This window comes from Eublepharis macularius, chromosome 17, assembly GCF_028583425.1.
Source record: "Eublepharis macularius isolate TG4126 chromosome 17, MPM_Emac_v1.0, whole genome shotgun sequence".
Classification (NCBI taxonomy): domain Eukaryota; kingdom Metazoa; phylum Chordata; class Lepidosauria; order Squamata; family Eublepharidae; genus Eublepharis; species Eublepharis macularius.
The window spans coordinates 28,460,437-28,485,445 of record NC_072806.1 but is presented as its reverse complement, the minus strand read 5'-3'; the positions used below and the strand labels follow the sequence as shown (position 1 = coordinate 28,485,445).

Genomic DNA, 25,009 nt, shown 5'->3' with positions numbered 1-25,009 from the left:
CCCTACCCCCTCCTCTCTCTCCCCTGCATGCACCAGGAGAGGCAACATGGTATTTCCTCCTGAGAGATGGCCTACTTTCTATGTAAAGCCATCCTAGCTAGTTAGATCAGTTACTAGTTCTTTCTCTCCACTAAACTTATGTAAATATATTTCTTTAGATAAATAAACAGTTATTGGTTCTCTAACTTGATGAGAGCTTTCTGCATGCAGTTTGTTTAGTTATCATGCTTTAACTGAAACTTAATATTGGTTATGGGCCCAGCCTCACCAAGTTAATTATCAGAACATACTATTTGAGTTCTGATTAACCAAGTAGAACCTCAAAACTGTGGAGAGAGAAAAGGAAAGTATAAGGCATAATGGCTGCTACTATAAAGGATCAAGACACACGTATTTGTTCTTGAGGATGATAACTTTGCTGAATGGAAAATAAGGCTGAAGTTTAATCTCAAGAAAAAGCACATGCAGAAACATGTCACAGAAGGCCCACCAGCTGAGGGCGACGAGAGAGTGAAGTGGAATCAGGAAGACGATATAGCACAAGCAGTCATTGTAAGTTCTGTCTCTACCAATTATCTAGAATTGATTCAGGACTGTGAAACAGCTAAGCAGATGTATGACCTTATACTTAAAAGAGCATGTGACAGATGACTGGGCAACCAGGTCACTTTTGCAAGATCAATTGCAAGCATTAAGATATTCAGACAAAAAATGCTTTAAAAGTCACGTGAGAAAAATACAGGACCTGTTCTTTCAGTATGCCCAAGCTGGGAAAGAAAAAGATGGTTCTGCCAAGGTTGTAGCTTTGTTTAAATCTCTAGACCACACGTTTCTGCCAGTAATCTCCCAACTTGAAATAAAGGGAAAATTAAATTTTCGAGAAGCAGTCATACAAATTGAAAAGGAAGTTGCAAGACGTAAAGCTTTAAACTTAAATTTATGAGAATTGCCTGACCAGTTTGTTCATAATGTCTCCCTAAGAGCAAAAACGCAAGTTGCCACCTCCAGCCCTGGAGAAAGACATTTCTCAAACTATCAAATTGGCAAGCATCCTAAGGAGACTACGTTGGCCAGAAAGAGAGTATCCTTAAGCAAACAAAAGTTCACTACAGCAACACAGTATGAAACGGCAAAACTCATTTGCAACCACTCCAAAGGCAAAACAATTAACAAGTTACAATTGTGGGGGTATAGGCCATAAGCAAATTGACTGCTCTTCCCCCAGAGCAATGGGAGCTCCTCCTCCCTCTACTAACATGAAAGCAAGTAATTTTAAACACAAGACAGATCAGTAAAAGAAGTTTAGTCTGAATTCAGTCAGCACCAGCCTTACAAAAACAAATACCATAGTATTAGATTGTGGAGCATCTGTATAAGTCTTTCACTCTAAAGAGTTCTTCAAAGAATTAAAGGACTTAGAACAGCCCATCAAGTTAAAACCGGCTGACTCACATGAAATCCTTGCCATCAGATGTGGAACTATCAGCATTCCTCTTCCATGAGACACTTCCAAAGAACAGCTAGAAATACAACATGTTTAGTATGCTGCTGAATTCCAAAGCAATGTGCTTTCTATAAAGCAAATCTGTGAACAACATAACCTGGAGGGACACTTTGATAAAGAGAACATTGTATTTGCAAAGAATGGAAAGGTGTATCTCTCAGGCAGTACCAAAAGTGGACTTTATATACTGGACAAAATATCAGAGACTGTCCAAAATAATTTTTACATGGACAAATATCAAGAAGAATCAGACATAGAGGAAGATGATGAAGAGAAAGACATTGCTGATATGTTGCAGCTAGAGTTCTCTGTAAAAATAGAGAAGAGCATGTAAGTTTTACTACAACCTGCGACCATAAAGAATGTACCACCCTGTGTCACCTAAGATTTTGTCACAGGAGCTTAGAAACTATAAAGGAAATGCATACAAAGGGGCTTGTCAGAAATATGTGTATTAATGATTGCAAAATTAACCAAAGCTGTATTTCTTGTTTAGAATGCAAGGCAGTGCGGCAGCCTTTCCCAAATGGAAGCCAGGAGAAGACAAATGCCCCAATCCAGCTGGTTCACACAGACTTATATGGACCAGTCCCAACCACAGTGGGAGGAAACAGATACATTCTGAATTTTATAGATGATTTTAGCAGGTATAATGTTTGCTATATCTTAAAGGAAAAGTCTCAAATGTTTTGCAGGCTCAAAGAATACATAGCGATGGTGTCCAACAGATTTAGAAAAAAGCCCGAGGTCCTACGCTCAGACAACGGAAGAGAATACATGTCCAATGAGCTCCAACAGTTCCTGAAAGACCAAGGCATTGTTCACCAAAGGACCGTCCCCAGATGTCCAGAACAAAATGGCATAGCTGAAAGGAAGAATCACTATCTACTGGATGCAGTGAGATGCATGATTAAAAGTTCATACCTACCACACACCTTTTGGGGGCAGGCTGCCCTTACAGCTAATTACACACAAAATAGGCTACCTACTAAGGCCACAGGTGTTACACCGTACAACTTTGGTTTGGCTACAAGCCATCAGTTGAGCACTTAAGAGTCTTTGGATGTAGAGCTTATGCACGTTCCAAAAAAAATAGGCACAAGCCAGATGATAGGGCAGTGGCTGGCATATTCATAGGTTATGCTACCAGCTGCAAGGGTTACAAAATCCTGAATCTTCAAACCAAGGAAGTGATAGTAAGCAGATCAGTTCATTTAGAAGAGAACACAGAACCTCCCGGTTCAGGGGGGGCAACTCCAGAGGAAGCCAAGATGCAGCTCCAATATCCTGCCATTCCCAACAGAAGCCAAGACGCAGCTCCAATATCCTGCCATTCCCAATGGTCAAGACACAAGAGACGAGAGGGAATCAGATAATCCGGATGTAATCCTGACAGATGAAGCTGCCCAAGAAGCAGTGCCTGAACCAGAGGGGGAAAGTGAAGACATTCTACCAAATATACAAACAGTACCTGAAGAGCAGAGAGAACCTGAAAAAGCCACACAACAGATGCTGAGACAGTTAGAACGCTCCAACAAAGGTATCCTGGCCCCAAAGTTAAACCTGATGATTAGGGCTGAGGAGGAACTAGAGCCCAGATCCTGGACAGACATCTCAAGCTTGCCACCTGCTCAAGCACAGGAATGGAAGCAAGCTGCAAGAACAGAGTTAAATGCCACGTACAAGAACAACACAAGGACACTAATTGAACTCCTTAGAAATAAGAAAGCTTTGGGGAGCAAGTGGATTTTCAAACTGAAATGTGACAATAAGGGAAAATCCAACATTACAAAGCCAGACTTGTTGCCAAAGGCTACTCACAAAGGTTTGGTAAGGATTACAATGAGACGTTTTCACCTGTTGTAAAACACTATGAGATGAACGCTCCTTAGTGTTGCAGCATGCAAGAGGATGCAAGTAAAGCACCTAGATGTTGAGACTGCTTTCTTACACGGTGATCTAACAGAAGAAGTTTATATGAAGCAACTGCCAGGTTTCATCAAAAAAGGCAAGGAAGATCTTGTGTGCAAACTTCAGAAACCAATCTACAGCCTAAAACAAAGTGCAAAATGCTGGAATGACAAACTAAATGACATCCTTCTAAAGGCAGGCTTCCAAAGAAGTGAGTCTAACCCATGCCTATACACACAATGTAAAAATAAACAATGGACTTACATTCTAGTTTATGTTGATCTAATTTTGGCCTATGAGGACTCAAATGATGGCAAAGAAGTTGTAGATCATCTGAGTAAAGAAGTCATAATCAAACAACTGGGGAACATGACTAACTATTTAGGCATTCAAATACAGAGAGAAGCTAATGGAAGATTCCTTCTCAGACAAGAACAAAAGATCAGATTTATTGAAAGACCTGAAATTGGAAGACAGTGCTCCCAAATACATTCCAATGGAGCCTAACTATAACAAACAAAATGAAGCGCCTGAAGAGCTACCCAAAGAGAACAGGTATCATGAAATCTTGGGTAAGATCTTATACATTTCAACCCTGACACGACCAGACATTAGTTCAGCAGTAAGACTATTGTGCAGAAAGTTTACCAAGCCCACAAAGAAAGACTGGAAAGCCCTAATGACTTTAGTAAGATATTTAAAGCAAACTGGCTACCAGCAGACAATATGCCTAAATTGACACTTTATGTGGATGCAGATCATACTGGAGACAAATCTGACAGGAAGCCCACAAGCGGCAACATAATCTTCTATGGTGGTGGAGCCATAAGCTGGGCAAGTAAGAAACAGACCATCACTGCTGGATCTACTGCAGAAGCTGAATATGTTTCAGCAGCATTAGGATGCAGAGAAATCCAGTGGCTACTCAAAATAACTGAAGTTCTAGGCCTAAATAATACCTACACCTGACATCATGTACGAGGACAATGAAACACGCATTCGTATGCCACAAACCAAAGACGTCAAAACATCTTCGAAACACATTGACCTGAAGTACCACATAGTTACGCATCTGTACAAAGATGGAACTATTAAATTAGTCTACTGTCCTAGTAACAAAATGATTGCTGATGTTTTAACTAAACCTCTCCAGAGAGAAAGTTTTAAAGCTCTCCAAATGAAGATGGGCCTGGTACACTGAGCCAATATCCATCTAGAAGGGGCGTTAGAAGAAGGGGCTGGCAATGTCTCTTGCTCAGTCCTTTAGGACTGTCAGCAAAGAAGGAAGGCAACAACCATAGAGTCAGTTAGATAGATAGGCTGCTATCAGTCACCTTCCTGCCAGGGCCTTCCTTCCCTTCTCTCCCTTCTCTTTTTTTCCCTGCATGCACCAGGAGAGGCAGCATGGTGTCTCCTCCTGAGAGATGGCCTACTTTCAATTAAAGCCATCCTAGCTAGTTAGATCAGTTACTAGTTTTTTCTCTCCACTAAAATTATGTAAATATATTTCTTTAGATAAATAGTTATTGGTTCTCTAACTGGGATGAGAGTTCCTGCGTGGTTTGTTTAGTTAACGTACTTTAACTAAAACCCAATATTGACCCCGGGGACTTCCGGTTTGGGATTCATGGAGGTCTAACGCAGCTCCATTTGCGGAGCTGACCGGACTGCCGTTTTAACCGGCCGGAGGGGTGAAAATAACCCGCGGCCGACTGCTCTCAGGCGGGGAGCAGGCAAAGAACGCTCAAGACCCTAGGGTGAGCTAGATCTCGGATGAGGGGGGGCTCTACTCAAGGAGTCTCCCCCCCAATCCTTGAGGTCCCACCTTGCGACGGGTCGGCTATAATCTCTGCGGCAGTTCTGGGGCCAATTCGGCTGGCATAAGACCTACATACCCAAGCTTCGATCGGGGAGGGAAGTCGAGAGGAGAATTTAAGATCGAAACAGCGATTACAACCCGAGAAAGTTGAAGAGAAGGTAAAGATCGCTATCTCTTGAAACGGGACAGATTGATAAAAACAGAGAGGAAAGAAAGTAGATTTTTAAACTGCAACAGACTAGTGAAAAGGAGGTGAAGACTCGGCAGGAGTTGTATTTTAAAAGAGACTAAATTTAAAGAAGTTATTGCAAAAATCGGACTATTGTTTTGAATACCTGTGGTTTTGGAGCTGTGGGAAAAAGACACCATCGCGAGACCTGCTGTGGGAAGACGGGAGACAGGAAGTGCGTAACAACAATAGAGTGGCTGGAGGGAAGCGGCCCTTGCCGACGGACAGGAAGTAGGGAATCGCCATTTTTGAAAAGGGAAGGGTCGCGGCTTCAGCGGAAGAGGAAGTAGGCCATCTTGGATTACAATAACATAGAGAAACCATAGAGAAAAGACGCCCGACATTTTGGATACAAAAAATTAATTTTGGCAAAGATTGGGACATTTGAAAAAAAGGAAAACGTTTAAACATACGCCACGGAGCTAAGGAAGAGAGCAGATTCGTGGGAGCGAGCTAAAGCAAGCCCCACGATGTCGAAAAAAGAGTGGCAATCGGCAATAGAAAATTTGGACAAAAAGCTTATAGACATGATGAAAGAACTTAAGGACACGAAATTGGAGCTTATTAAAGAGGTCAAAGAAGTTACACAGACAGTAAAGTCGGAGCTGTCAGAAGTGAAAAAAGGCGTGGAAACGATTAGTAGTGAATTACAAGGAACGCAGCAGAGAGTTAAAACAGTAGAAGACGCGATGGAGAATTTAATAGAAACGCAACAAACAGAGATGAGACTGGTGAAGGGGAGGATGTCAGTTGCAGAAACTAAACACATGGAGAAGCAGCTTCGTTTTCGTGGTCTGCCAGAAGTGGAAGGGAAGTCAGCGCAAGAACAGATGACTGAGGTGTTGGCTGATTACCTGGGGAAGGAGGAGGAGGAAATTGTGGCTATCCTAGATGTGGCGTACCGTGTGAACTCGAGAATTGCAACCCAGAGGAAACTACCAAGGGATGTGATTGTGCAGTTTACAACTAGAAACATGAAAGAGAGGATTGTGACAAAACAATTTCAAGATCCATTGGAGATTGATGGCAAGACGATTATCATAATGAAGGAACTGCCCAGATCAGTGTTACTGGATAGGAAAAAATATAGAGTGCTAATTCAAACTTTGAAGGACATGAATATCAGATACAGATGGGAGTTACCGGAAGGAGTGTCCTTTGAGTTTGGAGGGGCAAAAAAACGCATCAGATCTGAGCGGGAGATGGAGAGATTTATCAAGGACAATGAAAAAGACTTACCAACAAAACCATGAATATGGAGTGTAATGTATTATCTTGGAATGTAAATGGACTAAACTCACCGAATAAGAGGAAAAATATTTTTCATTGGCTACTAAAACAAAAATGTGATATTGTTTGTTTGCAGGAGACCCATATTAGAAAACAGGATGTAAAATATTTAAAATCTGGAAAATTGGGCAAAGAATTTGTAGCGGCCTCTAACAAGAAAAAAAGAGGAGTGGTGTTGTACATAAAAGAGGAGCTGCAGCCAAAATTTGTTATGAGAGATGTGGAAGCTAGATTTGTAGCGGTGGAATGTAATTGGAATTTAAAGAGAGTGTTGGTAGTCGGACTTTATGCACCTAACGGTGCAAAGGAAAGCTTCTTTGAGGATTTAAGGAAGCATTTAGACGATCTTGTATATGACCAGATAATTCTTGCTGGAGATTTTAATGGAGTGACAGATTTGGAACTAGATAAAAAGACTACAACAGCACAAAAGAAAAGAGGACTATTGCCAAAGCTTTTTTTTGAGTTGATTCAACAAGAGACTCTCGAAGATGTATGGAGGAGAGAATATCCTAAAACCAAACAGTTTACTTTTTATTCTGCAAGGCATCTTACATTATCAAGAATTGATATGATCTGGGCCTCAAAGGACTTAGCGTTATGGACTAAGGAGGTAGAAATAATGCCGATGGTAGGCTCAGATCACAATCCAATTATGTGGAAATTTGGAAAAAGGAGAAAAAGGAAAGCCTGGAGAATAAATGAGGACTTGCTACAGGAAAGTGAAAATATGGAAATATTGAGAAGAGAGACAAAGTTTTTTATACAATATAACGTGAATAAAGAAGTACCAACCAGTAAAGTTTGGGACGCGTACAAGGCGGTTGTAAGGGGCATACTAATGGACTTAAATGGCAGAGCAAGGAAAAAGAAAGAGGAGAAAAGACAAGAGATTGAGGAGAAAATAAAGGCCAAAGAAATACAGTTAAAAAAGAGACCAGGGAAAAAGAAAATACATCAGGAAATTAAAATTCTTCAAGAACAGTTAACAGCAATGAGTAATAAAGAATTGGAGTGGAACCTTAAAAGACTGAATCAAAAAGCTTTTGAGGGTGCTAATAAACCTGGGAAATATTTGGCATGGCAATTGAAGAAGAAAAGGGAAAAGAAAATAATAAATAAAATCTGTGAAGAAAATAAAACGTACCTGGAGCAGACTACCATTAGTAGAGCCTTTTATAAATTTTATGCTAAGCTGTATAATAAAAAAGAAGTAACCAAAGAATCAATAGCATCATATTTGGAGAAAACCAAACTTCCAGAGATCTCGGAAGCTTGGAGAAATAAGTTGAATAGTGAAGTAACTGATGAGGAAATAAGTAAGGCAATACAATCTGCAAATCTAGGAAAGGCGCCAGGGCCAGATGGACTTACGGCTAAATTTTATAAGACAATGGCCAACGAACTGGCACCATTCCTAAAAGAGGTGATGAACGGAGTTTTTAGGGATCAAAGAATTCCAGACACTTGGAGCGAAGCGAATATATCATTGATCCCAAAAGAGGGCCAAGATTTGACTAACGTGAAAAATTACAGACCTATATCACTACTTAACAATGATTATAAAATTTTTACGAAGATATTGGCGGAGAGACTGAAGGGGTGGCTCTCGGAAGTCATAGAGGAGGAACAAGCAGGCTTTTTGCCAGACAGACAAATAAGAGACAATTTAAGGACAGTGATCAATGCTATTGAATATTATGATAAGCGTTGTGACAAAGAGGTTGGTTTCTTCTTTGTAGACGCTGAAAAAGCGTTTGACAATTTAAACTGGGATTTTTTGTTTGCCACTATGGAAAAGCTACAATTGGGAGAAAGATTCATCAGAGCAATTAAAGAAATTTATAGAGACCAGACTGCAGCAATTGTAGTGAATGATGAACTGACCAAGAAATTGACGATTAGTAAAGGAACAAGACAAGGTTGCCCGTTATCTCCATTGTTGTTCATTTTAGTATTGGAGATTCTGATGATACAAATACGACAAGACGAGGAAATACGAGGAATAAAAATAAAGGACTATTCATACAAGGTTAGAGCATTTGCAGATGACATAATGTTAATTGTAGAAGATCCATTGGAGAACATGCCAAAAGTGATAGACAAGATCAAGGAGTTTGGTGACTTGGCAGGTTTCTTCATTAACAAAAAGAAGTCAAAGATATTATGTAAAAACATGACTAAGCAGAAACAACAATTGTTAATGGAAACAACGGACTGTGAAGTAACTAGTAAGGTGAAATATTTGGGAGTTGAGCTGACTGCAAAAAATATAGATTTGTTTAAGAATAATTATGAAAAATTATGGACTCAGATAGAGAGAGACTTGATCAAATGGAATAGACTGAATTTGTCATGGTTGGGCAGGATTGCAGCAGTTAAGATGAATGTGTTACCAAGAGTAATGTTTTTGCTACAGACAATACCAATCATCAGAGACTCTAAACAATTTGAAAAATGGCAGAGGAAAATATCAGATTTTGTTTGGGCAGGCAAGAAGCCTCGAGTGAAAGTAAAAGTTCTACAAGATGCAAAGGAAAGAGGCGGAATGCAACTGCCCAACCTGAGACTTTACCATGATGCAATCTGCCTAGTTTGGTTAAAAGAGTGGATGACATTAAAGAATAAGAAACTATTAGCCCTAGAGGGATATAAAAAGTTTTTGGATGGCACGCATACCTATGGCATGACAAAGTAAAGGTCAACTCGATGTTCCTGCATCATTTTGTAAGGAGAAGTTTATATACAATCTGGAAGAAGTACAGAATTTACCTACAAGAAGGAACCCCTTTGTGGGTGGTTCCATACGAGGTGATAGATCCGAGAGCTGTTGATAATGAACAACAATGTTTAACGTACAAAGAAATAACTAAAACGGAAGTGTCTAAACTTAGAATAAAGACGCAAGAGGAACTATCACCGAACTACGATTGGTTCCAGTATAGACAGATCAGAGATTTGTATAACTCGGACTCTGTAAAGGGAGGTATACGAACAGAGAATTCAGAACTAGAGCAGACCCTTTTTAAAGAGGACAAGAAAAGAATATCCAAGGTATACCAAGTACTGTTGAAATGGTATACCGAGGATGAGACAGTTAAAACACAAATGGTGAAATGGGCTATAAATTTTAATAAAGAAATAACAATGAAGGCATGGGAATACTTGTGGAAAACTACAATGAAGACAACGACATGTATTTTTTTTTTTTGAAAATTTTTTTATTGGGTTAGAACATTTTTATTTTTACATTACAATCAATTTTCCCCTAATTTTTCGTTTCTAACCCCCTCCCTTTCCCCCCCTTTTGTTGACTTCCAACAGCTTTCCCACCCTCTGTCCCTTTTCCCTTACTTCTATTAAATTCCTCTGTCTAAAACAGATATACATTCTCCATTATATTAAGCAGTGCATCATTAACTCCTTTAATTATTATACACCCAAACTATACGTCTTTAGATAAACAATTTATCCCATTTTCCAGTTTTGAATAATTCTATATAAACCTATAAAAATATATAAACCATAAAAATTCCCCACATTTAAATCAAACAATTTGATTTATTCTCTATATATTACTCATTTCAACTTTTTATGGTAATTCTATATAACTCCTCAGATACTCAACCAATTTAACTCTTCTATACATTCAGTTTGGTGCATATAAATCTTGTCAAAGAAAGAAAATATTGTTAGTTAGTCAATCCTCATGTTTAAACCTTATCATTAATTATTCTCTATCAGTTGACCTATACATATCTATATATATCTCAATCAATTAATCTAACTGCTTATAAATTCACATTTCTCTTCCTCCCCCGGTAAAGTCACCCCTCTTTTTTATACTTTTATTATATTTCAGTAGTTCTCAAACTGCCACAGTTTTCCTCCCACCTCCCATTTCTTCTCCAGGTATTGTTTCAGCTTCTCCCAGTCTGTGTTGAACTGCCCTGAGTCCAGATCTCTCAGTTTTCTTGTCATCTTGTCCATTTCAGCCATATACAGCAATTTGTAGATCCAATCTTCAATAGTTGGTACTTCTTGTACTTTCCATTTCTGCGCATACAAAAGTCTAGCTGCTGCAGTCATATAAAAAATCAACGTCCTATGATGGGCTGGAATTCCCTCCATTCCCAAGTTTAGCAGCAGGAGTTCTGGGTTCTTATTTATTTGAAACTGTAAAATTTCACTCATTTCTCTTATTATTTCCCCCCAGAACTGCCTAGCTACCTCACACGACCACCACATATGATAGAGGGAGCCCTCATGTTTCTTACATTTCCAGCATTTATTAGAAGTATTCAAATTCCCTAGCGCAATCTTCTTTGGTGTCATGTACCAACGATAGATCATTTTGAAAATGTTCTCTTTAATATTGATACATGTCGTTGTCTTCATTGTAGTTTTCCACAAGTATTCCCATGCCTCCATTGTTATTTCTTTATTGAAATTTATAGCCCATTTCACCATCTGTGTTTTAACTATCTCATCCTCAGTATACCATTTCAGCAATACTTGGTATACCTTGGATATTCTTTTCTTGTCTTCTTTAAGAAGGGTCTGCTCTAGTTCCGAGTTCTCTGTTCGTATGCCCCCTTTTGCAAAGTCTGAGTTGTATAAGTCTCTAATCTGTCTATACTGAAACCAATCATAGTTAGGTGATAGTTCCTCTTGCGTCTTTATTCTAAGTTTGGATACTTCAATCTTAGTTATTTCTTTGTACGTTAAACATTGTTGTTCATTATCCACAGCTCTCGGATCTATCACCTCATATGGAACCACCCACAAGGGGGTTCCTTCTTGTAGGTAAGTTCTATACTTCTTCCAGATTGTAAATAGACTTCTCCTTACAAAATGATGCAGGAACATCGAGTTGACCTTTACTTTGTCATGCCATAGGTATGCGTGCCATCCAAAAATTTTTTTATATCCCTCTAGGGCTAATAGTTTCTTATTCTTTAATGTCATCCACTCTTTTAGCCAAACTAGGCAGATTGCATCATGGTAAAGTCTCAGATTGGGCAGTTGCATTCCGCCTCTCTCCTTTGCATCTTGTAAAACTTTTACTTTCACTCGAGGCTTCTTGCCTGCCCAAACAAAATCTGATATTTTCCTCTGCCATTTTTCAAATTGTTTAGAGTCTCTGATGATTGGTATTGTCTGTAACAAAAACATTACTCTTGGTAACACATTCATCTTAACTGCTGCAATCCTGCCCAACCATGACAGGTTCAATCTATTCCATTTGATCAAGTCTCTCTCTATCTGAGTCCATAATTTTTCATAATTATTCTTGAACAAATCTATATTTTTTGCAGTCAGCTCAACTCCCAAGTATTTCACCTTACTAGTTACTTCACAATCCGTTGTTTCCATTAACAATTGTTGTTTCTGCTTAGTCATGTTTTTGCATAATATCTTTGACTTCTTTTTGTTAATGAAGAAACCTGCCAAATCTCCAAACTCCTTGATCTTGTCTATCACTTTTGGCATGTTCTCCAGTGGGTCTTCTACAATTAACATTATGTCGTCTGCAAATGCTCTGACCTTATATGAATAGTCCTTTATTTTTATTCCTCGTATTTCCTCATCTTGTCGAATTTGTATCATCAGAATCTCCAATACTAAAATGAACAACAATGGAGATAACGGGCAACCTTGTCTTGTTCCTTTACTAATCGTCAATTTTTTGGTCAATTCATCATTCACTACAATTGCTGCAGTCTGGTCTCTATAGATTTCCTTGATTGCTCTGACGAATCTTTCTCCCAGTTGTAGCTTTTCCATAGTGGCAAACATAAAGTCCCAGTTTAAATTGTCAAACGCTTTTTCAGCGTCTACAAAGAAGAAACCAACCTCTTTGTCACAACGCTTGTCGTAGTATTCAATAGCATTGATCACTGTCCTTAAGTTGTCTCTTATTTGTCTGTCTGGCAAAAAGCCTGCTTGTTCCTCCTCTATGACTTCCGAGAGCCACCCCTTCAATCTCTCCGCCAATATCTTCGCAAAAATTTTATAGTCATTATTGAGTAGTGATATAGGCCTATAATTTTTCACGCTAGTCAGATCTTGGCCCTCTTTTGGGATCAATGATATATTCGCTTCGCTCCAAGTGTCTGGAATTCTTTGATCCCTAAAAACTCCGTTCATCACCTCTTTTAGGAATGGTGCCAGTTCATTGGCCATTATCTTATAAAATTTAGCCGTAAGTCCATCTGGCCCTGGCGCCTTTCCTAGATTTGCGGATTGTATTGCCATATTTATTTCCTCATCAGTTACTTCACTGTTCAACTTATTTCTCCAAGCTTCCGAGATCCCTGGAAGTTTGGTTTTCTCCAAATATGATGCTATTGATTCTTTGTTTACTTCTTTTTTATTATACAGCTTAGCGTAAAATTTATAAAAGGCTCTACTAATGGTAGTCTGCTCCAAATACGTTTTGTTTTCTTCACAAATTTTATTTATTATTTTCTTTTCCCTTTTCTTCTTTAATTGCCATGCCAAATATTTCCCAGGTTTATTAGCACCCTCAAAAGCTTTTTGATTCAGTCTTTTAAGGTTCCACTCCAATTCTTTGTTACTCATTGCTGTTAACTGTTCTTGAAGAATTTTGATTTCCTGATGTATTTTCTTTTTCCCTGGTCTCTTTTTTAACTGTACTTCTTTGGCCTTTATTTTCTCCTCAATCTCTTGTCTTTTCTCCTCTTTCTTTTTCCTTGCTCTACCATTTAAGTCCATTAGTATGCCCCTTACAACCGCCTTGTACGCGTCCCAAACTTTACTGGTTGGTACTTCTTTATTCACGTTGTATTGTATAAAAAACTTAGTCTCTCTTCTCAGTGTTTCCATATTCTCACTTTCCTGTAACAGGTCCTCATTTATTCTCCAGGCTTTCCTTTTTCTCCTTTTTCCAAATTTCCACATAATTGGGTTGTGATCTGAGCCTACCATCGGCATTATTTCTACCTCCTTAGTCCATAGCGCTAAGTCCTTTGAGGCCCAGATCATATCAATTCTTGATAATGTAAGATGCCTTGCAGAATAAAAAGTAAACTGTTTGGTTTTAGGATATTCTCTCCTCCATACGTCTTCGAGAGTCTCTTGTTGAATCAACTCAAAAAAAAGCTTTGGCAATAGTCCTCTTTTCTTTTGTGCTTTTGTAGTCTTTTTGTCTAATTCCAAATCTGTCACTCCATTGAAATCTCCAGCAAGAATTATCTGGTCATATACAAGATCGTCTAGGTGCTTCCTTAAGTCCTCAAAGAAGCTTTCCTTTGCACCGTTAGGTGCATAAAGTCCGACTACCAACACTCTCTTTAAGTTCCAATTACATTCCACTGCTACAAATCTAGCTTCCACATCTCTCATAACAAATTTTGGCTGCAGCTCCTCTTTTATATACAACACCACTCCTCTTTTTTTCTTGTTGGAAGCCGCTACAAATTCTTTGCCCAATTTTCCAGATTTTAAATATTTTACATCCTGTTTTCTAATGTGGGTCTCCTGCAAACAAACAATATCACATTTTTGTTTTAGTAGCCAATGAAAAATATTTTTTCTCTTATTCGGTGAGTTTAGTCCATTTACATTCCAAGATAATACTTTACACTCCATATTCATGGTTTTGTTGGTAAGTCTTTTTCATTGTCCTTGATAAATCTCTCCATCTCCCGCTCAGATCTGATGCGTTTTTTTGCCCCTCCAAACTCAAAGGACACTCCTTCCGGTAACTCCCATCTGTATCTGATATTCATGTCCTTCAAAGTCTGAATTAGCACTCTATATTTTTTCCTGTCCAATAACACTGATCTGGGCAGTTCCTTCATTATAATAATCGTCTTGCCATCAATCTCCAATGGATCTTGAAATTGTTTGGTCACAATCCTCTCTTTCATATTTCTAGTTGTAAACTGCACAATCACATCCCTTGGTAGTTTCCTCTGGGTTGCAATTCTCGAGTTCACACGATACGCCACATCTAGGATAGCCACAATTTCCTCCTCCTCCTTCCCCAGGTAATCAGCCAACACCTCAGTCATCTGTTCTTGCGCTGACTTCCCTTCCACTTCTGGCAGACCGCGAAAACGAAGCTGCTTCTCCATGTGTTTAGTTTCTGCAACTGACATCCTCCCCTTCAAAAGCCTCATCTCTGTTTGTTGCGTGTCTATTAAATTCTCCATCGCGTCTTCTACTGTTTTAACTCTCTGCTGCGTTCCTTGTAATTCACTGCTAATCGTTTCCACACCTTTTTTCACTTCTGACAGCTCCGACTTTACTGTCTGTGTAACTTCCTTGACCTCTTTAATAAGCTCCAATTTCGTGTCCTTAAGTTCTTTCATCATGTCTATAAGTTTTTTGTCCAAGTTTTCTATTGCCGATTGCCACTCTTTTTTCGACATCGTGGGGCTTGCTTTAGCTCGCTCCCACGAATCTGCTCTCTTCCTCAGCTCCGTGGCGTATAATTAAACGTTTTCCTTTTTTTTAAATGTCCCAATCTTTGCCAAAATTAATTTTTTATATCCAAAATGTCGGGCGTCTTTTCTCTATGGTTTCTCTATGTTATTATAATCCAAGATGGCCTACTTCCTCTTCCGCTGAAGCCACGACCCTTCCACTTTCAAAGATGGCGATTCCCCACTTCCTGTCCTTTGGCAAGGGCCGCTTTCCTCCAGCCACTCTATTGTTGTTACGCACTTCCTGTCTCCCGTCTTCCCACAGCAGGTCTCGCGATGGTGTCTTTTTCCCACAGCTCCAAAACCACAGGTATTCAAAACAATAGTCCGATTTTTGTAATAACTTCTTTAAACTTAGTCTCTTTTAAAATACAACTCCTGCCGAGTCTTCACCTCCTTTTCGCTAGTCTGTTGCAGTTTAAAAGTCTACTTTCTTTCCTCTCTGTTTTTGTCAATCTGTCCCGTTTCAAGAGATAGCGATCTTTACCTTCTCTCCAGCTTTCTCGGGTTGTAATCGCTGTTTCGATCTTAAATTCTCCTCTCGACTTCCCTCCCCGATCGAAGCTTGGGTATGTAGGTCTTATGCCAGCCGAATTGGCCCCACAATTGCCGCAGAGATTATAGCCGACCCGTCGCAAGGTGGGACCTCAAGGATCGGGGGGGAGACTCCTTGTGTAGAGCCCCCCCTCGTCCGAGATCTAACTCACCCTAGGGTCTTGAGCGTTCTTTGCCTGCTCCCCGCCTGAGAGCAGTCGGCCGCGGGTTATTTTCACCCCTCCGGCCGGTTAAAACGGCAATCCGGTCAGCTCCACAAATGGAGCTGCGTTAGACCTCCATGAATCCCAAACCGGAAGTCGACAACGACATGTATTAATATTAAAGAGAACATTTTCAAAATGATCTATCGTTGGTACATGACACCAAAGAAGATTGCGCTAGGAAACTTGAACACTTCTAATAAATGCTGGAAATGTAGAAAGCATGAGGGCTCCCTCTATCATATGTGGTGGTCGTGTGAGGTAGCTAGGCAGTTCTGGGGGGAAATAATAAGAGAAATGAGTGAAATTTTACAGTTTCAAATAAATAAGAACCCAGAACTCCTGCTGCTAAACTTGGGAATGGAGGGAATCCCAGCCCACCATAGGACGTTGATATTTTATATGACTGCAGCAGCTAGACTTTTGTATGCGCAGAAATGGAAAGTACAAGAAGTGCCAACTATTGAAGATTGGATCTACAAATTGCTGTATATGGCTGAAATGGACAAGATGACAAGAAAACTGAGAGATCTGGACTCAGGGCAGTTTAACACAGACTGGGAGAAGCTGAAACAATATCTGGAGAAGAAGTGGGAGGTGGGAGGAAAACTGTGGCAGTTTGAGAACTACTGAAGTACAATAAAAGTATAAAAGAGAGGGGTGACTTTACCGGGGGAGGAAGAGAAATGTGAATTTATAAGCAGTTAGATTAATTAATTGATTGAGATATATATAGATATGTAAAGGTTAATTGATAGAATATTGATAGAGAATAATTAACGGTTTAAACATGAGGATTGAGTAATTAACAATATTTTTTTTTTACTTGATAAGACTTATATGCACCAAACTGAATGTATAGAAGAGTTAAAATGACTGACTATGTGATGAGTTATATAGAAATACTATAAAAAGAAGAAATGATTAATATAGAGAGAACAAATCAAATTGTTTGATTTAAATGTGGGAAATTTTTATGGTTTATGACATACAGAAATATTCAAAACTGGAAAATGGGATAAATTGTTTATCTAAAGAAGTATAGTTTGGATGTTTAGTAAGTAAAAGAGTTAAAGATGTACTGCTTAATATAATGGAGAATATATATTTGTTTTAGATAGAGGAAATTAATAGAAGTAAGGGAAAAGGGACAGAGGGTGGGAAAGCTGTTGGAAGTCAACAAAAGGGGGGGAAAGGGAGGGGGTTAGAAACGAAAAATTAGGGGATAATTGAATGCAATGTAATGTAAAAATATTAATGTTCTAACCCAATAAAAATTTTACAAAAAAAAAAAATAAAACCCAATATTGACCCCAACAGGAGCGTTTAAAATCACGTCACTTCTTTTGCAGATATACAAGAAGTAGTATTCTCCTTTGATACCTTTGGTATCATCTGGCTTATCTCTGTTTCACCCATCCCTCCAGCCTTATATTGCTGCCATTCTCTTGGCCTCAATGTGACACAAGTTCTACTACTCAGGTATAAATTTTTCACACTGGATCATCTCTGTGTGCAGAACTTTGAGGTGATCCTATTCCCACACAAAAAGGATAAACTCAAAGACACAAAGGTTAGTGTATTTGATATTATGATGCAATTATTTTCTTTTTCTTTTTACGATAAGCAACTAGAATAAGAAAAAAATGCAAAATAAAATTAATACTTGAAACAGAGTTACATCTTTTGGTCTCTTATTCTTTGTTTACAGATTGGATATGTGTTGTGATTCACCCTGTTGACTAAACTTGCAGAAATTTTTATAAATCTCATTATTCATCTTGAGCCAGAGAAAAATGGGGTTAGAATAATAAATGTATCTTTGTCCTTGGGATAGGAACTCTCAGCCTCACTGTTTCTCCAACTACCAAATTTATTTATTTACTTCTGTCAAACTAGATGTTTTAGGCAAAGAATTTTAGAACCCTTGGTCAAAAAGAGCTAGACCAGTGACAGCATCCTTTCAATTGATAAAACTGGAGATGGGTCCACCCTTGTCTTTCCAATCTGGTCAGGGAACCAAGTTAGGAGAAGGAGAAGGGCCACTTCAATCCCGATCATCTCAGAGGACTGGATAGAAGCTGGAAGCAGTTGGTAGAGGTGGGGCTGAAGGTGCGGGAACACATAGGACTGAGAAGGTTGGCAAGAATCTCTGAAGCCTTGACTTCTTTGCTAGAGGGTTCTCCTCCTTACCCCCCCCACCCCAGTCTGGAGGGAAGCAATTTTGGATTCAATCCAGGATTTGTAAAATCAAAAAGAGTCCAGTAGCACCTTTAAGACTAACCAATTTTATTTTATTGTAGCATAAGCTTTCGAGAATCAAGTTCTCTTCATCAGATGCCTGATCCGAACTGGTCAAATACAGAAGAGGAGGGGAGGGGAAAGAACAGGACATATATCACAAGAAGACAGGATGCAATTAGTGTGAAGGCAATCAAAACATTCCTTTGCTTGTAAATGTAAACATCTCCTTTTGGTGTGGAGTCAGTTTGCCGCAGTGAAGGTATACAATTCCTATGTAGTATAAGCCCTCGATAACCACAGCTCTCCCTGCCAACTGCATCTGACAAAGAGAACTGTGGTCCCCGAAAGCCCACACGCACTCAGGCTGAGATAATTGACAAACAAAGCCCACACCAGGCGTCTCTGGGCTCCCCCAGACCACGCCTCTGTAAAGGAAATCTGTTACCTGTGATAATGTGATAACCATTCATAGTCTCTATTCAGTCCCAGCTTGACAGAGTCAAATTTGCATATGAATTCCAATTCAGCAGCCTCCCGTTGGATTTTGTTTTTGAAGGGTTTCTGTTGAACCACAGCGACTTTTAAGTCTTTGGTGGAATGTCCTGGTAGATTGAAGTGTTCTCCCACTGGTTTTTGGACGTTTCCATTTCTAATGTCAGATTTGTGTCCATTTATTCTTTTGCATAGAGGTTGGCTGGTTTGTCCAATGTACAGAGCAGAAGGACATTGTTGGCACATGAGGGCATATATCAGATTGGAGGATGAGCAGCTGTAAGAGCCAGAGACAGTGTAGTTGATGCCATTGGGTCCTGTAATTGTATTCCCTGGGTAGATATAGGGGCAGAGCTGGCATCTGGGTCTGTTGCAGGGCCTGGTACCTGTGCGTGAGCCTGAGTGCGTGTGGGCTTTCGGGGACCACAGTTCTCTTTGTCAGATGCAGCTGGCAGGGAGAGCTGTGGTTATCGAGGGCTTATACTACATAGGAATTGTATACCTTCACTGCGGCAAACTGACTCCACACCAAAAGGAGATGTTTACATGATTACTTCCAAGTGCATACTATCATCACCCCCCAACTATTTGTCCTGGGTGGCTTCTGGAATGTGACCCCCCCCCCTCCCCAATCAGAAAAAATTAGAACCTACACCTCAGATGCTGCAATTTTTTTCAACTTTTTGTTCAATTTTTCCAACAGGAAAAAAATGGAAATTTTGGGGGACCACTAAACAACCCCCCTATGAAATATTTTCCTGGCTGAAAGGAGCTAAATTTTTTAAAGTCAAGATGCTACTTAAATGTGTACTCTGGTCTCCTAAATGTGTACACCCTGGTCTCTTCCTGCCTTTCTCAAAAGGGCACTGTGTCACACCTTGAATCTTCAATCCCTGTCAGGTGGCAGGTTAGGGTATGAAGGTTACTCCATGATGGAAACATTACTAGGAGGCAGCCAGGAAGATACTTTTCCACATCTGCAGAACTGCTTTGTGGATGGCAACATGATACATGAATTCATACATCTGCCTTTTCCCCCAATCTAGGTTCATACTAAGGCATTTACCCTGAAAATGGCAGCAGCAGTTATCTCTGGTTGTCAGGGAGCAGCTCTTCCATACACCTACCTGTTCTCCTTGTTGTTTCAGTTTTAGTAGAATGAAAATCAGTAAAAGCCAATGGTGCAAATAAAGGAAGGTATTTATTGTTCAAGCAAAAATTCTCTATGTATTTAACTAGAAAGCTTCATGTGGGGAATCTGTGAGTCTTTTTCTTACTCCACAAAACAGTACTGTGATGCAAGAAAAAAAGATTCTCAGATTTCCCAAAAGTACCTTTGTATAGAAATGCGTAGCAATTTTTTACTTTGGTAATAAATATTCTTAATTTGCATCATTGGCTTTTGCTTGTTTTCATTCTTCTGTGATTGGTGCAGCCCTCCTGTTTTCTTCTCGCTTCCATTTTAACCTTATTCCAGTTCCAACTGCTGTTCCGGGTATAGAGAAACTTATCTGCTGTGGTTTCAGGGGAGAAATTCTTTAATGTGTAGGTTTCAACTGGTCAAAACCTTCACAACCACCTCCCACCCTGTTTAAAAAGTGTCTCTTGAGAACAAGTTAGATGGGGAAGGAAAACCAGATGCTTTCTAAGCCACACCCAGCCTCAGACTTTTGTTATATAGATGTGACTAGAAGGCTTTCTGCTAGTTTACCCATCCAGATGTGTGTATGGAGGGGCAGAGGGCTAAAATGCCAAAAAGATTTTTTTACTGGCACCTCCAGGAAAGCTTCTCTGACCTGCACCTTTGACCTGCCCAGAGGGTGGGCAAAGGGAGAGAATAAAACCTCATTGCATAAGGAGGGTCTCTCTTTGACTATTTGTGCTGAGCGCTAAAGGAGCTGAGACCTAGTTCCTTGCAAGTGTGGTGGCTGTTGATCATGTCAGGGCTGGGAGTCTGATACATGAAAGGTATGAGGATATCTCAATAAGCTGGAACTTTCTGAGAGCCTGCCTAAACAGAAGATCTATGTTAGGCATGTACAGAAGAAGAGACAGAGGAAGTACATTTTACCCATTTCTGTTTGAGTTCCCTCGTTCGCTTCTGAACTGTGTTTAAATGTGTGTGATTTTTTTCTTTTCTTTAATAAATGCTGGTAGTTGTTCTCTGTGTCACATAGACTCTTACTGCTCAACCACACAACCTTATTTTAGATGCCACGGGAAGGGGGTGGTCTGTGGGCAATGGCTGATCCACCAGTGGTGCACAGGTGCAGTAGGCAGTCCCTGGGGTAGCCAGGTCCTGAGCAGCAGGAGACTGGGCACAAGGCAGGTCTCAGAGTGGTAAGCCTGCCCAGGGGAGTTGGGAGTCTTGGCCTCCCCATAGGCAATTCCCTCAAAGGCCAGGAGGTGGCAGCAGGTGCAAGAGAAAAGGAGCAAAAGACCCTCTAATGGGGGGGAGGGAACCTTGTGGTTTGCAAGTGCCAGGCAGAAACTTGGAGTGCCATTGGTGATCCCCAGGCACTCCAGAGGGCAGGAAGGGGAAGTGCTCATGGCTCAGTGGGGCTATTCAATTACAGTTTCTATGGCATCAAATCCACAAAGATAGTTTCAGGTGGGTGGCCATGTTGGGTCTGCAGTAGAAGTGGAAGATTCAGGTCAAGTAGCACCTTAAAGATCAACTAGATTTCCAGGTATGGAGTTTCGAGAGTCAAAGCTCCCTTCTTCAGATACATTCAGAAGAATCAAATAAAGTGAGCTCTCCTCCCGCTCTTCTTTGCCGTCAGGAAAGCGGAAACAATGAGGTTCTCTTCATGAGTTTGGATCTGGCCAACCTGAATTCAGTGCGATCATTTGCAGATGCATTCTTGAGATCCGAGCCTCGCCTCGACATTCTGATCAACAATGCAGGTGAGTACAGAGACTCCAGGTAGAGACAGAGGTAACAGGGAGGTGCAGCTTCTTGCTCAGTGCCCAAAACAGATCAACAGTGATGGAGAGCCACCAGGTTGTTGAAGTGGGACAGCAGTTCCCTGCTTGTTGCTTGGGAGGTGGAAAGGACAGTTGCAATTATTTAATGCTGCTGAATTCTCTAACAGGTGTTTTGTATGGGGGCAAAAGCGGCGAAGGCTTCAATTTGGCTTTCCAAGTTAACTACCTGAGTCACTTCCTGCTGACTCACCTCCTCTTGGATCGGCTGAAGCATTGTGCCCCTACCGTGTGGTGGTGCTGGCATCCATAGGATATATTATTGGAAGGATCGACTTCAAGAACATTCAAAAGCCAGTAGATGGGCTGCTGAAATCTTTCCAGGCCTACTGCAACAGCAAATTGGCCAATATCCTGTATACTCGAGAGCTGGCTAAGAGACTGGAAGGGACCAGCGTTACCTGCTATGCAGTTCACCCAGGTGGGTAAACTTGTCTCTTGCAAAGTGAAGAGGGAAATGATCTGGAACCCTAGAGGTCCACACAGTGTGGCCTCTTTCTCACCACCTTGCAATGCAAATTGCATTCTTTTTGCAGATTGATCACAAATACATCTCAATTGTGATTCCTGCCTGTGGGTGTCTCATCTTGCTTCTAAATGTGAGACTGAGCCCCATTCTGGTGACCTTCCTGTTCATCTGTGAAGGTGACTGGGGGTTGGGACTACACTGCATTGGAAGCGGCATACAGAGTACAGTGATTTTGTACCTTCTGTCAGCAGAGATTGCATACTGCTTGTCATCGATCAACACGATTTAAAATCAGGGTATGGGAAGTATGAAATTAAACTGAGCCCTTGTTATGGGAAAAGGTTTGGGATACCACAAGTGTTAATACATATTTCTCTGTATTGTAAACAAGCAGGTAAAATATGGGGGGCGGGGTAATCGAACAATTTCTTTCATCTTGATAGGAAGTTTCTCTCGAGCACTTGAACACATGAAGCTGCCTTGAAGGGCTTTCCAGGAAAGGGACGTTCTGAGGGGGTTTGCCATTGGCTGCCTGAGCATAGCAACCATGGACTTCCTTGGTTGTCTCTCATCAAAGTACTAACCAGGGCCAACCCTGCTTAACTTCCTAGATCTGATTGCATCGGGCTTACCTGGACTATCCAGGGGGTCAGCCTAAAGTCCTACTAGAAGCAGCTAATACCTTTCTTGGAACCAATTAAGAAATTCGGTGAGAGTAAGCAAACTTTGAAGCCCATGCCTTCAGTTTGAAGCATTGCTCGTGCTAAGGGCCACGGTGCATGCTTTTCAAAGCAATCTCCTGAAATGGCCCGCCCTTGCTCTTGCATTTCACTTTCTGAGCACTAGCAGCAGTTGGGAGATACTCCACCTCCCCAGGGGCAGGTCTCCTCCCTGGCCCATCTGGGTTTAACAAAACTATGGCTTCCTTTGACTTTCAGGGTTCGTTATGACAGATGTCTTTCGCCAGTTTCCCACTGGGTTGAGGCTGGTAATAGACACTATCCACTGGCTCTTCTTACGCAATCCTGTGAATGGAGCTCAGACTTCTATCTACTGCGTAACTCAGAAGGGGATCGAGATGTTTAGTGGCCACTACTTTGCTGACTGCAAGTTACAAAAGCCCTTTCCGAAAGCCTGTGATGATACCATTGCCAAGAAGCTTTGGGAGTTCACCGAGAGCATGCTGGGAATCGCTGAGTAAAGTTGTTTGTGCTTGGAAGGTGTATCTGCCATAGGATCGGAGGGACTGGGGAAGGGGAACTTTATGATATGTGTGGAACATTGATAAGAGGTTGTGAAAGAGAAAATGGCACTGGACCAACAGAGGCAAAATATTCAGCACTTTTGGAGCTGGGCCTGAAATCCTGATAGTTCCCTCTTGGCACATGCTGCTTTCTCTGGGGTCTCACTACCTATTCTCCCTATTTTATTGGTTATGAAGTCTTGAAAATCTGTGAAATGTCGAGTTGGCAATAACAGCAGTGAATACATTTCCTAATAAAATTTACCAGAGCCAAGGGGGGTGGGGTGGGTTCTCTGTTTCTCTCTGCTTTTCCAACACATTCCTGATTGGAATTTCTGTTTTGCTCCCATGCTAGGATGTGGGCCTGACCTGCAATTTGCAGAGGGTGCTACTATATCAGCTGACCAAGAGCTGAGGGGCTCTCTATGTTTCTTGGCCAATCCAGAGGATCTAAGGTTGATTACTTAGTTTTCCTTTGCTTGAGAGGAGTCTTCCTTTGCTGAGGTAGCCTGCTCTGGGTTTGGAGGTGCCTGGCTCAACTCCTGAACCCTTGGCAGAGTGTAGAACAGTGCCCAAGTGAGAGACACCCTCTGCAATAAATGCTGCTTGTATGCTTATTGCCATTTGTCGAATCGGATACCTTTATTGGCATAACAGGACATACATATGCACAGTCAGCGAGGAGACAAGAAGAACAAAAAATCCCTTGCCCCATCTCTTAAACCATTCTTCTCCTCTTCATTGCACAACAAAGAAATTTAGCCACAGGTTCAATGATCCCATTGCTGTTTGTCTTTAATTATATATGCTTGGTCAAAGTTTACTATCACTGAAGAAGATACATTAGAGCAAGTAGTTCTCACACAGTTTCCTGCTAATTGTGTCTTTATCCATCTTATTCTTATCCATCAATGTTCTTTTTCCTCAGTGTACTATAGGGCCCACCCTGACCTGAATAACCCAGGTAAGCCTGTTCTCATCAGAACTCAGAAGCTAAGCAGGGTTGGCCTTGGTTAATAATTGGATGGGAGATCTCCAAAAAAGATCAGGGTTGCAGAGGCAGGCAATGGCAAACCACCTCTGTTAGTCTCTTGCCACGAAATCCCCACCATGGATCGCCACAAATCAATTGTGACTTGAGGCCACTCTCAAGTCGGTAAAATTGGCACTTTTGTTTGGCTCATTGTGTTCCTTGCGGGAAACTGGTTCCTTGCGGGAAACTGTAGCTTGTCCTACATTTCATCTAGAGTTGTTATTTGGTAAAACTACCAATTTTTGTTTTGTCGCAAAGATGCCAAAACCACCAGCTGCAAAAAAAAAGGAAAAAAAAAGATCATATTCTCTCTGTCAGTAAGACTCCCAAGGGATTAGACAGGAGAAGACAGGATAACAGGAATAGGAATAAGTTTTAGAGTTGTCCATGTCTCAACCCAGTTCAACAGAATTGGAACGATCAAATGTAACATGATGGTCAAATGAAACATGAGTTTTGAAAGAGCCTTCAGTGTTTGATGGTGCAGTCGCCATCATGTTCATAAAGAGAGAGTTCAAGGACCGTTTTCTGATACTGAGGTTGGCTCCAGACTTCTTGGCATTGTAGGAATCCCATCTG

The 25,009-nt window shown here is 40.7% G+C and overlaps 1 pseudogene; it reads left to right on the top strand.

Annotated features, from left to right (window-relative positions):
- The first annotated feature begins 1,730 nt into the window (after nt 1-1,730).
- LOC129344928 (dehydrogenase/reductase SDR family member 13-like) lies at nt 1,731-23,452 on the top strand (annotated as a pseudogene).
- The last annotated feature ends 1,557 nt before the right edge of the window (nt 23,453-25,009 follow it).